The sequence below is a fragment of the Miniopterus natalensis genome, chromosome 1 (genome assembly GCF_054644295.1).
Source record: "Miniopterus natalensis isolate mMinNat1 chromosome 1, mMinNat1.hap1, whole genome shotgun sequence".
Classification (NCBI taxonomy): Eukaryota; Metazoa; Chordata; class Mammalia; order Chiroptera; family Miniopteridae; genus Miniopterus; species Miniopterus natalensis.
In genome coordinates this window covers 107,252,505-107,266,952 of record NC_142081.1, presented here as the reverse complement: position 1 = coordinate 107,266,952, position 14,448 = coordinate 107,252,505, and the positions used below count along the sequence as shown (strand labels likewise).

The 14,448-nt window shown below is 35.6% G+C and overlaps 1 pseudogene; it reads left to right on the top strand.

Annotated features, from left to right (window-relative positions):
• The first annotated feature begins 679 nt into the window (after positions 1-679).
• Positions 680-1,151, top strand: LOC107529930 (small ribosomal subunit protein uS19 pseudogene; annotated as a pseudogene).
• The last annotated feature ends 13,297 nt before the right edge of the window (positions 1,152-14,448 follow it).

The window sequence follows — 14,448 nt, the reverse complement described above, 5'->3', positions numbered from 1 at the left end:
GCCTATATCCCTGCTGAACATAGATGCTAAAATCCTCAACAATATATTAGCAAATCGGATCCAGCAATATATTAAAAAGATCATACACCATGACCAAGTAAGATTTATTCCAAGATGCAAGGCTGGTACAATATTTTACAAATCAATAAATATGAAACATCACATAAACAAATTGAAAGACAAAAATCATATGATCATATCAATAGATGCAGAAAAAGCATTAGACAAAATCCAGCACCCATTTTTGATAAAAACTCTCAACAAAGTGGGAATAGAGAGTTCATACCTCAACATAATTAAAGACATATATGACAGACCTACATCAATCATTGTACTCAATGGGAAAAAAATAAATTCCATTTCCCTCAAGAACAGGAGCAAAATAAGGGTGTCCACTTTCACCACTCTTCTTCAACACTGTACTGGAAGTCCTAGCCACAGCCATCAGACAGGAAGAAAACATAAAATGTATCCAAATTGGAAAGGAGGAAGTAAAACTGTCATTATTAGCAAATGACATATTGTGCATAGGAAACCCTGAAAACTGCACCAAAGGACTACTAGATTTAATAAATGCATTTGGCAATATAGAAGGGTAAAAAATTTACACCCAGACATGGGCCGCGCGTGATAATTGAGCAGATGCAGAGTGCGTGATCCTTTCCGAAGAATAGACAAGATGAGGGAAGTGGAGCAGAAGAAAAAGCGGACCTTTCGCAAGTTCACCTACCGAGGCGTGGATCTCGAGCAGCTGCTTGCCATGTCTTATGAGCAGCTGATGCACCTGTATAGCGCCAGGCAGCGCAGCGGCTCAACCCGGGCCTCGGAGGAAGCAGCACTCACTGCTGAAGCATCTGCCTAAGGCCAAGAAGGAGGCGCCGCCCATAGAGAAGCCAGAAGGGGTGAAGATGCACCTGCAGGACAGGATCATCCTGCCCGAGATGGTGGGCAGCCTGGTGGGTGTATACAATGGCAAGGCCTTCAACCAGGTGGAAATCAAGCCTGAGATGATTGGCCACTACTTGGGTGAATTCTCCATCACCTACAAGCGGGTGAAGCAGGGCAGCCTGGCATTGGAGCCACCCACTCCTCCCCCTTCATCCCTCGAAAGTAGCTAATAAAAGCACAGATTTAACCTAAAAAAAAAAAAATTTACACCCAGAAATTGATGGCATTTTTATACATCAATAATGAATTCTCAGAAAGCGAAACTAAAAAAACAACCCCTTTTACCACTGCAACAAAAAAAGCAAGATACTTGGGAATAAACTTAACCAAGGAAGTAAAACACCTGTACTTGGAAAACTACAGGATATTGAAAAAAAGAGATAGAGGAAGATATAAACAAGTGGAAGAATATAGCATGTTCATGGATTGGTAGAATTAACATCATTAAAATGTCCATACTATGCAAAACAACTTATAGATTCAATGCAATGCCTAATAAATTACCAGTGGTATCTTTCACAGATCTAGAACAAATACTCCAAATATTTTATGGAACCATAAAAGACCCCAAATAGCTGCAGCAATCTCAGTAAAGGGTAACAAAGTTAGAGGGATCACAGTACCAGATATCAAATTATACTACAAAGCCACTGTAATCAAAACAATCTGGTACTGGCACAAGAACAGGCATGTAGATCAATGGAACAAAACAAAGACCCCAGAGATCGACCCAAGCCATTATTCTCAATTAATATTTGACAAAGGAGGCAGGAGTACACAATGGAGTAAAGACAGTCTTGGTGTTGAGGAAATTGGACAGGTACATGAAAAAAAATGAAACTAGACCACCAACTTACACCATACACAAGATTAAACTCAAAATGGATAAAAGACTTAAATGTAAGTCATGAATCCATAAAAATCCTAGAAGAAACCATAGGCAGCAAAATCTCAGACATCTCTCATAGCAATATCTTTGCTGATATACGTCCTCGGGCAAGGGAAACAAAGGAGAAAATTAACAAATGGGACTGCATCAAAATAAAAAGCTTCTGCACAACAAAAGAAACCATCAACAAAATGAAAAAGGGAGCCCACTGTATGGGAGAACATATTTGCCAATGATACATCTGGTAAGGGGTTAATAACCAAATTATATAAGGAACTCATACAACTTAACAAAGGAAGACGAATGATCCAGTTAAAAAAAAAAAAAAAAAATGGTCAAAGGACTTAAATAGACACTTATCCAAAGTGGACATACAGATGGGCAAGAGATATATGAAAAAATGCTCAAAGTCACTAATCACCAGAGAGATGCAAATTAAAACCACAATGAGATATTACCTCACACCTGTCAGAATGGCTACCTCAACAAATCAACAAATGACACGTGCTGGCGAGGGTGTGGAGAAAAGAAACCCTAGTACACTGCTGGTGGGAATGCAGACTGGTGTAGCTGCTATGGAAAACAGTATGGAGGTTCCTCAAAAAATTAAATGTGGGCCTGGCCAGGCCTGGCTCAGGTGTTGAGCATCGACCTCTGATCCAGGAGATCGCAGTTAGATTCCCAGTCAGGGCACATGTCTGGGCTGCAGGCTAGATCCCCAGTAGGGGGAGAGCAGGAGGCAGCTGATCAATGACTCTCTCATCATTGATATTCTATCTCTTCCTCTCCCTTCCTCTCTGTCTGATATCAATAAAGATTTATTTTAAAAAAAATGTGGAACTGCCAATTGACCCATTGATCCTACTTCTAGGAATATATCCTAAGAATCCTGAAACACCAATCAGAAAGAATATATGCACCCCTGTGTTCATAGCAGTGCAATTTACAATAGCTAAGATCTAGAACAACCTAAGTAACCACCAATAGGCAAGTGGATAAAAAAGCCGTGGTACATTTACACCATGGAATAGTATGCAGCTGTAATAAAGAAGGATATCTTGCCTTTTGAGACAGCATTGAGGGACCTGCCTAGTATTTACAAGTACCATATGATCTCACTCATATGTTGAATATTATGAACAAAATTAACTGATGAACAAAATAGATCCAAAGACATAAAAGCATGGAACAGACTGATAAATCTCAGTGGGAAGGCAGTGGTGGGTGGGTGGGAAGAGATTAAGCAAAGAACTAATATACATATATGAATAACCCATAGACACAGACAATAGTGTGATGAAGGCCTGGGGCAAGGTGGAGGGTGGGTGGAAGGAGGGATGAACAGGGGAAAAAAGAGGAACACCTACAATACTTTCAACAATAGAGATTAATAAATAAATAAGAATAAATAAGTAAAATATAGCCACACATTTTATTCATGAATTTTTTGAGTATAAATAAATAAAAATAAAAATATAGAGTCTTTTACAAGAGGAAAAAGTGCACTAATGCACATAAATATAACATTAAGACTGTATTTAGTTCACAAACATTGTGAAGTTCATTCATGAACTTTAGGAGTGAATTTTTCAAGGTTAAAAACTCTTGTCTTCAAGGTAGGGCAAGTTATTATATTTCCAATCATTAATGTGAAGAAAAAAAACCTTTCTGGTTATATATTAGTATCTAATACATGTAATGAACTGGACACCAATTAAAGCATGTAAAGAGAATAGACTTCTGAAATTTTTCTGCCAAACTTGTCTTTCTGGGTAGATTAGATATACCCATCTCCTTATGTAAGAATTTTTTATTATATGTAGCAACACCAACATAATAGTTATAAAAGTTTTAAATACATACAAAAGTATAGGTGTTTCCATAATAGACACAGGCATGTACACACATACACACCACTTGATCAACAATCACATGTATAAAATGTTCAGTAGAATTTTATTTCATTTGTAGTCCTTGAAATTCTTTAAAAGACAAATAAAAAGGTAAAGTGGAAATAAAAGAATTTTACCATGTATGAAATATTTTTTGGCACAAATAAGCTAGAACTATATTGAGTAGAATTCAATGTAGATTTTATAAATTATATAATGTATTTCAAATATGATTCTACAATTCAAACTTAGAAAGCTTAAATTTAATTTGAGCTTATTGAGAAGCTAATGAAACAAATATCCAAATTCCAAAAAGTATATATATTTTCAAATGCTATATCTTATATAGAGTATATATATATTTAAATATTTACTTTGTTTTTTCATACATATGCTATATTTCACACACACACACACACACATACACACACACAGAACTTTAGGCTCCAAATTCACAAAACAACCAAATTCTGAGATCTTAACCAGAAAATATCACCTTATGGACGTGATACTAAACATCAGTATACAGGAGTGTGCAAAAACAGGTTTACAGCTGTGAGTGACATTCTTTTGAGTTAATAAAGCTACTATAATAATTATAACATGTATGTCTTTTTCCATACAAACAGATTCAATTGGCCATATACACTCTACTTGGCAATGCATAAGGCAAAACTGTTCTAGAAATAAAAGAAAGAAGCTAAGAAAAGAAAACTAAGAAAAGAAACAAATAATAGATATTTAAACAGATGCTTTCATTAAAACATATCTATACTATTAATATTTGAGAAGAATCTAAATGTCCACTAATAAGTTGTAGTAAATTATGCTGTCTCAATATGTAGAATAATATTCATCAATTAAAAAACAATTATAGAAGAACAGCTATTGCCATTGAAAAATGTACAATTGAGAAAACATATAAAATCAGTGCATGAAATATGTTCAACTTATAGGAAAAATATGTAAGAAAATACTCTCAAGTATTATGTTTTAAGTATTTAAAAATTTTAGATTATTGTTTTTCTGTGTTCCTGCATCAAACTTAGGTTTTCATTATAATAGAAAAAAAAACAGCAAGTGGTATTTTATAAAATGTAATTGCATACTAAGATATCATTTTTTTCTGAGAATAAAGCATATTTTTAATATAAAGAATAAGTTTGGCCTGGAGATCACAGTTCGATTCCCAGTGAGGGCACATGCCTGTGTTGCGGGTTCGATCCCTGGCTCTCTCATCATTGATGTTTCTATCTCTCTCCCTCTCCCTTCCTCTCTCTGAAATCAATGAAGATATATATAAAAAATGTTTTTAAATTAATGTTTGTTTCTTAAATGGCTTCAATGTTTCTAAAATTTAACTCCTGTTACAGTAAACTATGGTATAATAATATCCAATATATCTACACAATGTTTTTATAACAGAAATATGGTAGCTTGTGTAAAGCTGGGCAGGAAAAAAGAGAGCTAGAGATGACCATTTAATAAGTGATTCACCAGAGCTGTTCAAAAGAACAACAGTGACTAAGATGCCTGTGTGATTCAGGCAATAGGAAGGTAGTTGCACAATGTTAGATAAGGTAGGTCATCAGCTTCCACATCAGCCAGTCCAGATTAAATGTCCTGCAAAACTACACAAGTCCCTTTGCTCACCAAGCACACTTCTGATTAATCATTTGATTGCCCTAGTATCTTGATTGTAGAAAGCATGGGTCCATGAGATAAGAGAATGATGATCCTGGAAAGAGCACTATGCTCCATAGCAAACTCCCCTCCCATCCCAACCCCACCTATAAATTAAAATGCTGGCATGTGTTTATAAATCATTTTCTAGTAAGTTTTGGTTTTGGTTTAGGTATGTTATTACCCTTCTGTGTACTCTGATTACCCATAAGTGAACAGGAAAAAAAAATGAGTTTCCAAGCCAGTGAAATTAACCACCTGGGTGTCATTACCAAGCCATATATATATATATACTAGTAAATTTTACCTGGAAAGCCAGCCTCCTGGCCTCTCTTTAGCAATGCCTCTAAACATTTCAACTAAAAGGCAGCAGCTCAATTTATAAATCCTCAATACCCTAGCATTTTTTCAAAGCATAAATTGTCCCGTTTGCCTTTTGGTTTGACTGATGACAAGAAATGCAAATGTAAATATCATATGGATCCAGTTATATATAAAAGTGTAGAGAATAGTTCTTAATGCTTCATGCGGGTCTTGGGTGTGATGATGCTCGGGAGAGCAGGTGTCCACCTATGTACAGAGGTCTTCCCCTGGGACATAATCTTATGGACCTCCTTATCTCTGTTGAAGAGACAACCAAGGCTTAATGCTTAAATTAAGATAGTATATATGTTGTGACTTAAATTTAGAATAAAGAGATCTTAAAGAAATGTTTTGATTTCCAGGATTGCCCATCTTCTCTTGTTAATTAAAAAGCCTCACTCTCCACATCCACTTTCAAAGTTGGAGAAAGGAAACCATTAAGAAGCTAGTCTCTAAAAAAAATAAAAGCAGCAGCAGCTAGCTTTGTTCTGAAGGACAGCAACTGGAGGGAGGGAGGAAGTACTTTGTTAGGTGCTATTATGCAGCTAGGTGTAAGTTTTTCACAAATTTCGTTTTGATCAGATAATATTCTTACTCAGCATTTATACCTTCCCCACAAAAATCAAACCATTAAACTGAAAATCAGCACAACCTGAACAATTATAATGGCCTGGCACTGGTCTTCTGCTTCTATGCTTATACTCCTCCAGCCATTCCTTCACACTTCCAACATCATCTTTTTTATCACACACACCAAACATGTATGTCCCTACCCTGAGAATTTTTAATGGCTTTCCCACTATAGAATACAACCTAAATTCCTTGACATAGTGTATAAGACTTTCCATAATCTGGTTCCTGTTATACATATACAGGATTCTCCTAATCACCATAATACCCTACTCACATTCACACATACACCCCTAGCTCACAGACCAGCATCTCCACAGTTCCCAGAAAACACAATGTTTTACCCTGTTTCCATGTCAGTGTCAATTGTTTCCTCTCCATTCCTTCCCATTTATTTGCCTAGGACACTCATTCATTCTTCAACTCCAATTCTTTCTCCATTTACTCCTCAGACTTCAGGAAGACATAGGTTCAGTTTTCCTTATTTATCCCTTACCTTGGTATCTAATTAATTAAAGCAGCTTACATATTATCCTACAATTGTTTTCACATCTGTTAACCTGCTAAATCCTTCTCTAAATGTGGTTCTTGGACCAGCAGCATTAGCATCACCTAGAAAGTTCTTAAAAATACTAATTTTGAGGATCTTTTGAATCAGAAACTCTGGGATTGGGCCCAGAAAGCTGTGTTTTAATAAGACCTCTAAGTAATTCTGATGCCCATTAAAGTTTGAAAACCACTGCTTTAGGCAATTTATCAGAAACTGAGTCAACGCTACCCATTATAGAAACTCAACTAACAGTGGCTTAACCCAATGGGGGTTTATTTTTGTCACATAAGATGAAGTATGGAGGTAGACATTACAAGGTAGCTTACAGAAGTTAATAAAGACATGCATTCTCTGGAGCTTCCCAGTCCACAATTCTTAACATGTAGTGTTCATCTTCAGGCTCACAACAGGACTGCTTGCAAAGTGAATCTTTTCCTTTTATCAATAAAACTATAACTTCTCCCAGAAGACCACTCACTAGACTTCACTTATATCACAAAACTATGCCACATAGCTATAACCAACTGCAAAAACTCTTGGAAAACCAAATTTTCTGACCAGATACTTCATTGACTTTTGTGAAAACAAGGTTCTGATTGTACAAAGGTTTTGGTAAGAAATTAGCATGTTTTCCATAATCTGGAATAAGTTCTTTTTACCATTTGACAACAAGAAAATAAAGAGGCAGTTCATTTAATAATGTGCTCCTGCCCAGCCGGGTGTGGCTCAGCGGTTGGCTCAGCAGTTGACCTAGGATCCAGGAGAAAGCAGTTCGATTCCCGATCAGGGCACATGCCCGGGTTGAGGGCTCCATCCCCAGTCGGGGGCGTGTAGGAGGCAGCTGATCAATTAATTACTCTCTCATCATTGATTTTTCTCTCTCTCTCTCCATTCCTCTCTCTGAAATCAATAAAGATATATTTTTTTAAAAATTAAAATAAAAAAATTAAAAGGAATGTGCTCCCAATTATTGTGTTTTTTTTTTATGAGAATTTTAACCACTGTTTAGTCACAAACCTTATAAATTAGGTTAAACTCAATGAAATTGCTGATATGTGACCTTTTTAATATATAAACATTACAATTTTTATAAGGTTCTACTAAATAAAAACACATCACTTTGGAAACACGTTAGTTATAAGTGTATATATACACTATAAAAAACAAAGGTTTTTTAGTTATTTGTTTTATAAAAGGAGAGAAAATGAATTCTAAACTGCACCCAAAATGTTGAAGTCTATGATTTGAACTCGTTGGGCAATAAGAAACACAACATATAATATTACATGTTGTACCCTTTTGGGGAACTGTTAGAAAAGATGATGAATTAACTAAACCATACTGCTCAAAAGATAACTCAAAGCATACTCTAACTATTGGCCAGTCAGTACATTTATATTCAAATAAGAAACTTTATTCTTAATAGGGCATCAAATTCAGTTAGTTGGCTTGCAGCAATCAGCACGATTTTGAAGAAATGCATTTCCAAAAGTGTTCTTTGTTTTCATCAGATTGCCATGTAAAATGGCAATTTCAATTTGAAAGTTATACAAGGAATGATTCATGGGACTATGCTGGCATCAGATCTGTATATCTCATTTTATAAAGTAACCCCTCAACAGCCCTAGCTGGGTAGCTCAGGAGCATCATCCTGATACATCAAGGTTGTAGGTTCGATCTCTGGTCAGGGCACATACAGGAATCAACCAAAGAATTCATAAAGAAGTGGAACAATAAATCAATGTTTCTCTCTCTTAAAATCAGTAAATAAAAATTAAAAAACAAAACAAAGAAACACTTCAGATTTTCAACAAAGTCAGGTTTTTGTTATGCATTATGCAATTATAATTGATAGTCAATTAGTATTTCTTCATTATCCCTGATTCTATATGTGGTCTTTGGTATTAATTATCTATAATGTATATTCCTTTATAGTTCCTTACATAAAGATGAAGAAATTAACACTTTTACAGAAGAATATGATTGAAATTTTTTTAAAAAGTTGAAAGTAATCACACGTTTCCTAAGTAGAATGATTGCTAACACTGTAACACATTTATTTTAAGAACCGGTGGGAGGGTTTTCTCTTGCAGATTTGCACTCAGCATTTGGATTAAGAGTGCTTCCAGGGTTAGAATTTGGATCAACTCAGAGAGCTGCTAGTTAAGTAAATGGTCACTATAGTGAAATCACTTGGAAAATGTCTGACATTTCAGGATTCTCTGAGTAACTTTTAGAAAATTTTCTCAGTGGTGAGTCACTGTGGTCTCTGAATGTAGGAAATGGTATGGTGGATGTTTTTAACTTTGTAAAGGAGGCTGCTAAAATAAATTCTAAATGAATCCAATGCAAAAATTATAACAACAAAGAAACCTGAAGAAAATGTGAGGGAATATTTAACATCTCAAGTTAAGACTAAGGAATTTCTGAATATAAAATGGAATTAGTCATATGAATGAATTAATTAATGGAATTAATTAATATGAAATGCAATTCCTCACTGGCTGTTGGCCACAGGCCTTCCCCAGTTCTTTGTCACATGGTATGAATCTGTCTTCACCAGAGTGAGCAGAGAAGAAGAACCAGCAAGACAGAGTTGTGTGAAGATCTAAGTCATAGTCTTTGGTGATCTGGTTTCAGAAACGACATCCTACCACTTTTTACATATTATACTGCTTAGAAGGAAGTCACTAGGTCCAGACTATAAGAGGAGAGTATTTCACAAGACCTGAGAACCAAAGGGTAGGTATCATGGGGAGCCATCTTAGAAACTTCCTACCAGAGGCCCCAAATTGGCTTTTGTTAGTACTTAAAATTGTTCTTTTTTAAAAAAGTATCTCTTTATTGATTTTAAAGAGAGAGGATGGGAGAGGGAGGGAAAGAGAAACATCGATGTCTGAGAGAAACATCGATAGATTGTGTTCTGCACTCACCTCAACCAGGGATTGAACCCAAAACCTGGGCATGTGCCCTGACCAGGAATTGAACCTGCGACATTTTGGTGCACGGGACAACACTCAACCAACTGAACCACACTGGCCAGGGCATTAAAATAATTATTTTAATTATCTGTTCAAAAAATCACTTATAAACTCAATATTCTTTCCAATTCTAAAAATCATAACTACAGTTGTCCATCTCCAACTACTAATCCAATGAGCAATCACAATTGCAAAATACTCTATTAAATGGAATCATTAAAATATCCATGCCATGCTTTGCCTTCAGTTTTGCCAAGTATTGCATAAAGTTGCATTTATTGTATTGAATGTGATGTTTAAGTTAGTTGTTATTTCCAGTCCCTAGATTCCATAAAATACTTGGGATATTTTCTTATATTACTTCTACCAGTGTTACTTTTTTTCTTTCAGACTGTGATTATAAAACATAATGATTTACTATTTGTGGAAACTTTCACACATTGTGAAGATTTTCTAAATCTGTATCAAAGGATGTAGGTTATGTTACAGGGCGAGTTTGAAAATGGCTTCCAGGCAAGCATTTCAAAACCAGCCACTTGCTTCAGGATAAAATTTGACAGTTCACCTCGCTGACCTTCAAAGGCAGCTGCCCTAACTTTCAGCAGCATATTTCCTGAAGTCCACGCCTAGTCACTTCCAAAAGTCCTGTAATATAAAAACCTAAACCAAAATACATGGAGTAGCTTCAGTTTTTTTGAATAAACTCTCACCAAAAGGATGTATGCTGTAGTTCTCTGTGCTCTCCCAGAGGACCAACTGGAAGCAAACCCGAAGCACAACACCCTCATCAACACATTTACTCTTTTATTTGTATCAAAGTTTTCTGTTCCTGAAATAATCAGAAGCACAATGCTCTATCACTGTAAATACTTTCAAATTTTAAATTTCTATCTTATTTGATCCACTGTAAATTATTTCCATGTTACAGATAGAGGAATTGAGGTCTTAAGAAGTTACATGAATGATCAAAATTTCATTATCAGTTAGTAAAAGGACAAGAACTTGAACTCAGGCTTGCTCACACTAAGTCCAGGGTTTTTTCTTCCATTACATAGCAAATACTATAAAGGTGCACACATACAAGTTATGCTCAATAATGCTCTCAAATGATAACAATTATGGGCCCAAAAAATCAAGAATGAAAAACAAATTTCTTACCCTGAACTCCTCCAAAATCTGGCTCCTTCTTTTCTCTCCAGCTTCTTGCCATTTTCACCTCCTACTCCCTCCTCTTAGATTCTTACTTCTCAGAACTGCCTTTTATTCGCACTTCATACAGTTTCCCCCCCCCCCGTTGTTTCTGCCCAGTTTCTTACCCCTTGTTTCCTACTTCTATTCTTTCACCATCATAATCTCTTCAAGAGCATCTTCTCATTATTCAAAACCCAAGACAGAGACTACTGCCACCATGATGACTTTCTGTCTTCTTTCCCACTTTTGTTCCCTTTGTATCTGCACACAGTATCATAGTTGCATAGACTTACATACATATTTCTAGCACTTATAATATTTAAATTGCATTTGATTATTTTGACCATGTATACTATAATTTGCAAATAACAGAGCACTTTAATGTAATCTCCATTAATCTTCAATGGATACTAACATCACCTTTATAAGAAAGATCAGATTATAATTCATCTATTTATTCTCAATTCTTAGCATTATGACTGGAATAAAGTACATTTTAAATGAATATCTGTTGACTAAATAAAGGATAAAGGCATGTAGATATAAAAGTGCTACCTGTTTCACTTGGAAAAGAAAGGGTGCCATCTAAACTAGCAGCATAATCACCAACATTAAGATTGCCTGGAAACTACTCACCACGCAGAGTAAAGTAGTTGCCCCACTTTTCTTCACCTGCATAGCACCCCATACATCGTAGAGGGAACAAATAAATAGATACAGAATAAAGGAGGAAGGGCTATTTATTTAATTAAAAGAATGATGTTATAGCAGGTCTAATTTTTCTGCCATAATTGACAACAACTTTGACTATTTATAAGCACTTTTTATAATGAAAAATACATTAAACCCTGAACCTTGAAACTTGAATTCTCCCTGCTTTGCCACTACTAATTAGCTAAGTGAAATTGAAGAGCTCCTCTGGCTTTACTTTTCGCTCATAGAAAATTAAGACCAGATTATTCCTAAAATTATTTGCACTGTTCAAAAATCTCATACATTTTTACATCTTTATCTTCTGATTAGCATGATTATGTAAAATTACTTTTGCCTACCTCTTCATGAGATTCACCAGCAAGACACAGGATCTATAAAGATACTGGGGACTAGTAGATTATACAGTCTTATTTTCTATTCAAATTTCCAGGAGCAGGTCACACTTGAATATAATTTTTTTGTATATAAGTTAAAGTTATTTCTTTAGCTTTGGTTCTCAAAAATAATCTTTGAGAAATTGCAGTTGGTCAAGAGTGGCACCTATTTTGATCCTTTGTACTTTATTTTATGAGAGACTTTTTCAGGTAAGCGTAGTTACACACCATCATGGTGACTATTTACACGGATCATAGTCACTGAGTGCCTAGGATGCATAAGCCTTAATTTGGGTGTTTGGAGAAATTGAAAGAGTACAATAACTTCTGCTCTCATGGAACATGTAATCCCTTTTACTGTGCCTTTTGGTTCTACTTTGCTCATTAAAATTAGCCAGACTATAATCCATGCAAATTGTTAAGAAGGTTAAAATGATTGGTGCCACGTGCTATCTTGAGAAAAATATACATGTGCATACAACTATCATCTGGCATTATAACTGTCCAATTTGTATATTTTGTGTATTTGCATTACACTATTTTGTGTATTTATATGTACCTGTGTATTTTGTTGTATTTCCCCCTCAGTAGAATGTATATTGTCCACAGTAAATAGAAGCCATGGCAGGAGATAAGTACATCTAGGAGTGTGTACATGTAGAGTAGAGAGAAGAAAAAAAGAGAGAGGGAACAGAAGCGATTCTGAAATCCTGAGATTCCTGAGTAGCCTCAGTTAGAGGAGCCTGCAGAGGTTCCTGAGAAGGAATATTCAAAGGGGTAGAAAGAAAAGCAAGAGAGAGTGGGAGCATGGGAGCAATAGGAGAAAAAAAATAATGAGTGGAATGAAAGTACTTAAATAGACTATTTAATCAAAACATTCTCGTGCCCCAGAGAAGAACTATCTGAGGAAAGAAGCAGAATCAAGTCTCAAATTACAGTGGGTTGTGGTTTAAACTGATGGTGAGGAAATGGAAACAATAATGTTGGATAATCTGTGAAGAAGTTTAATGTTAAAGGTAACAGAGATGAGCTTAAAGTTGAAAGGAAGTATTTGGGGGATGTAAAATTAATGTTTTAGAGTGAAAAACTAGCTTTTTTACAAATTGAGGTGAAGAAATTAACAAAAGGAAAAAAACTAAAGTTATAAGAAAGATGAAATATTTACTGGAAAAACCTTGGAAAAGAGAGAGAAATCCCCTCTTGGGAAGAATCAGGGAAGTCTGAACCTGTAAATGTATTCAGAGATAGAAAGAAGCCAAGGTGGAGGGCTCAGGTGGATAGTGCTGAGAGTAAGGAACCCAGTATAAAATTAGGAAGCTTGAAAAGTGATAAAAGTTCAGAGCAGCTTCTGTGGGGAATCAGAAAGGAAAAGAAATAAAGATGAATAGAAACAAAGGAGCAACAAAGCACTATTCTGAATGTAAAACACATCATGCTACATAAGACATTGTATATTCAAAAGATGTAGACAGATTTGAAATATATTACTTTACATTATTTAAAAATATATTCCAATAGGTAACCAGGTGAAAGCTGTAAGTCAATTGAAAAAAATGCCCATTAAGTTGTCAGGAGTTCAAGAAAAGCTATACAGCACAACATAGACAGGAGATAAAAGCACAATAACTAGCAGCATCTTTGGAAGACCTTATTTCTCTGAGCAGCCAATCTAGAGATAGATGAGAGCCTCGCTCCTATGCTCCCCCAAGGATTGAAAAGTGCGCTGGTTGTGATTAAGGTTCTGACATTTAGAGAGGCAGGCTTCAGGTTTTCTCCAGAGATTGTAAGAACCAGAGACAAGAGAGTCCAAGGACAACACCAGAAAATATCTTTTCAAGGACTGATTTCTCCAGCAAGAAATTCCATAATGTTTTCCAGGTGATTAGCTTCAAGTAGTCATTTAGTAAGTCCAACGACTGTAAACAAATTATTTGTGAGTGGTGCCCTAAGTCATATATTGGCAAAATTTTGCTTTTCAAGTGTATTAAGTTTAGCTGGCTTTAGGAGAATGTTTGCTTCAGGATGATACAATATATACCACTGTTGGGTTTGCTGCTTGAAATGACAACCCACCCCCCCCCCCTGCCACCAAAAAGGATGTGTCTAAATTATTTGAATTGATTGTTAGAAGCTACATTTAATATATACAAAATTGAGTAGCTCTCTCTATAGCTTCCATTGCTTTGTGGAGAAGTATCAGTTTTACTACAATAAAAGCCGCAACTATTACAAT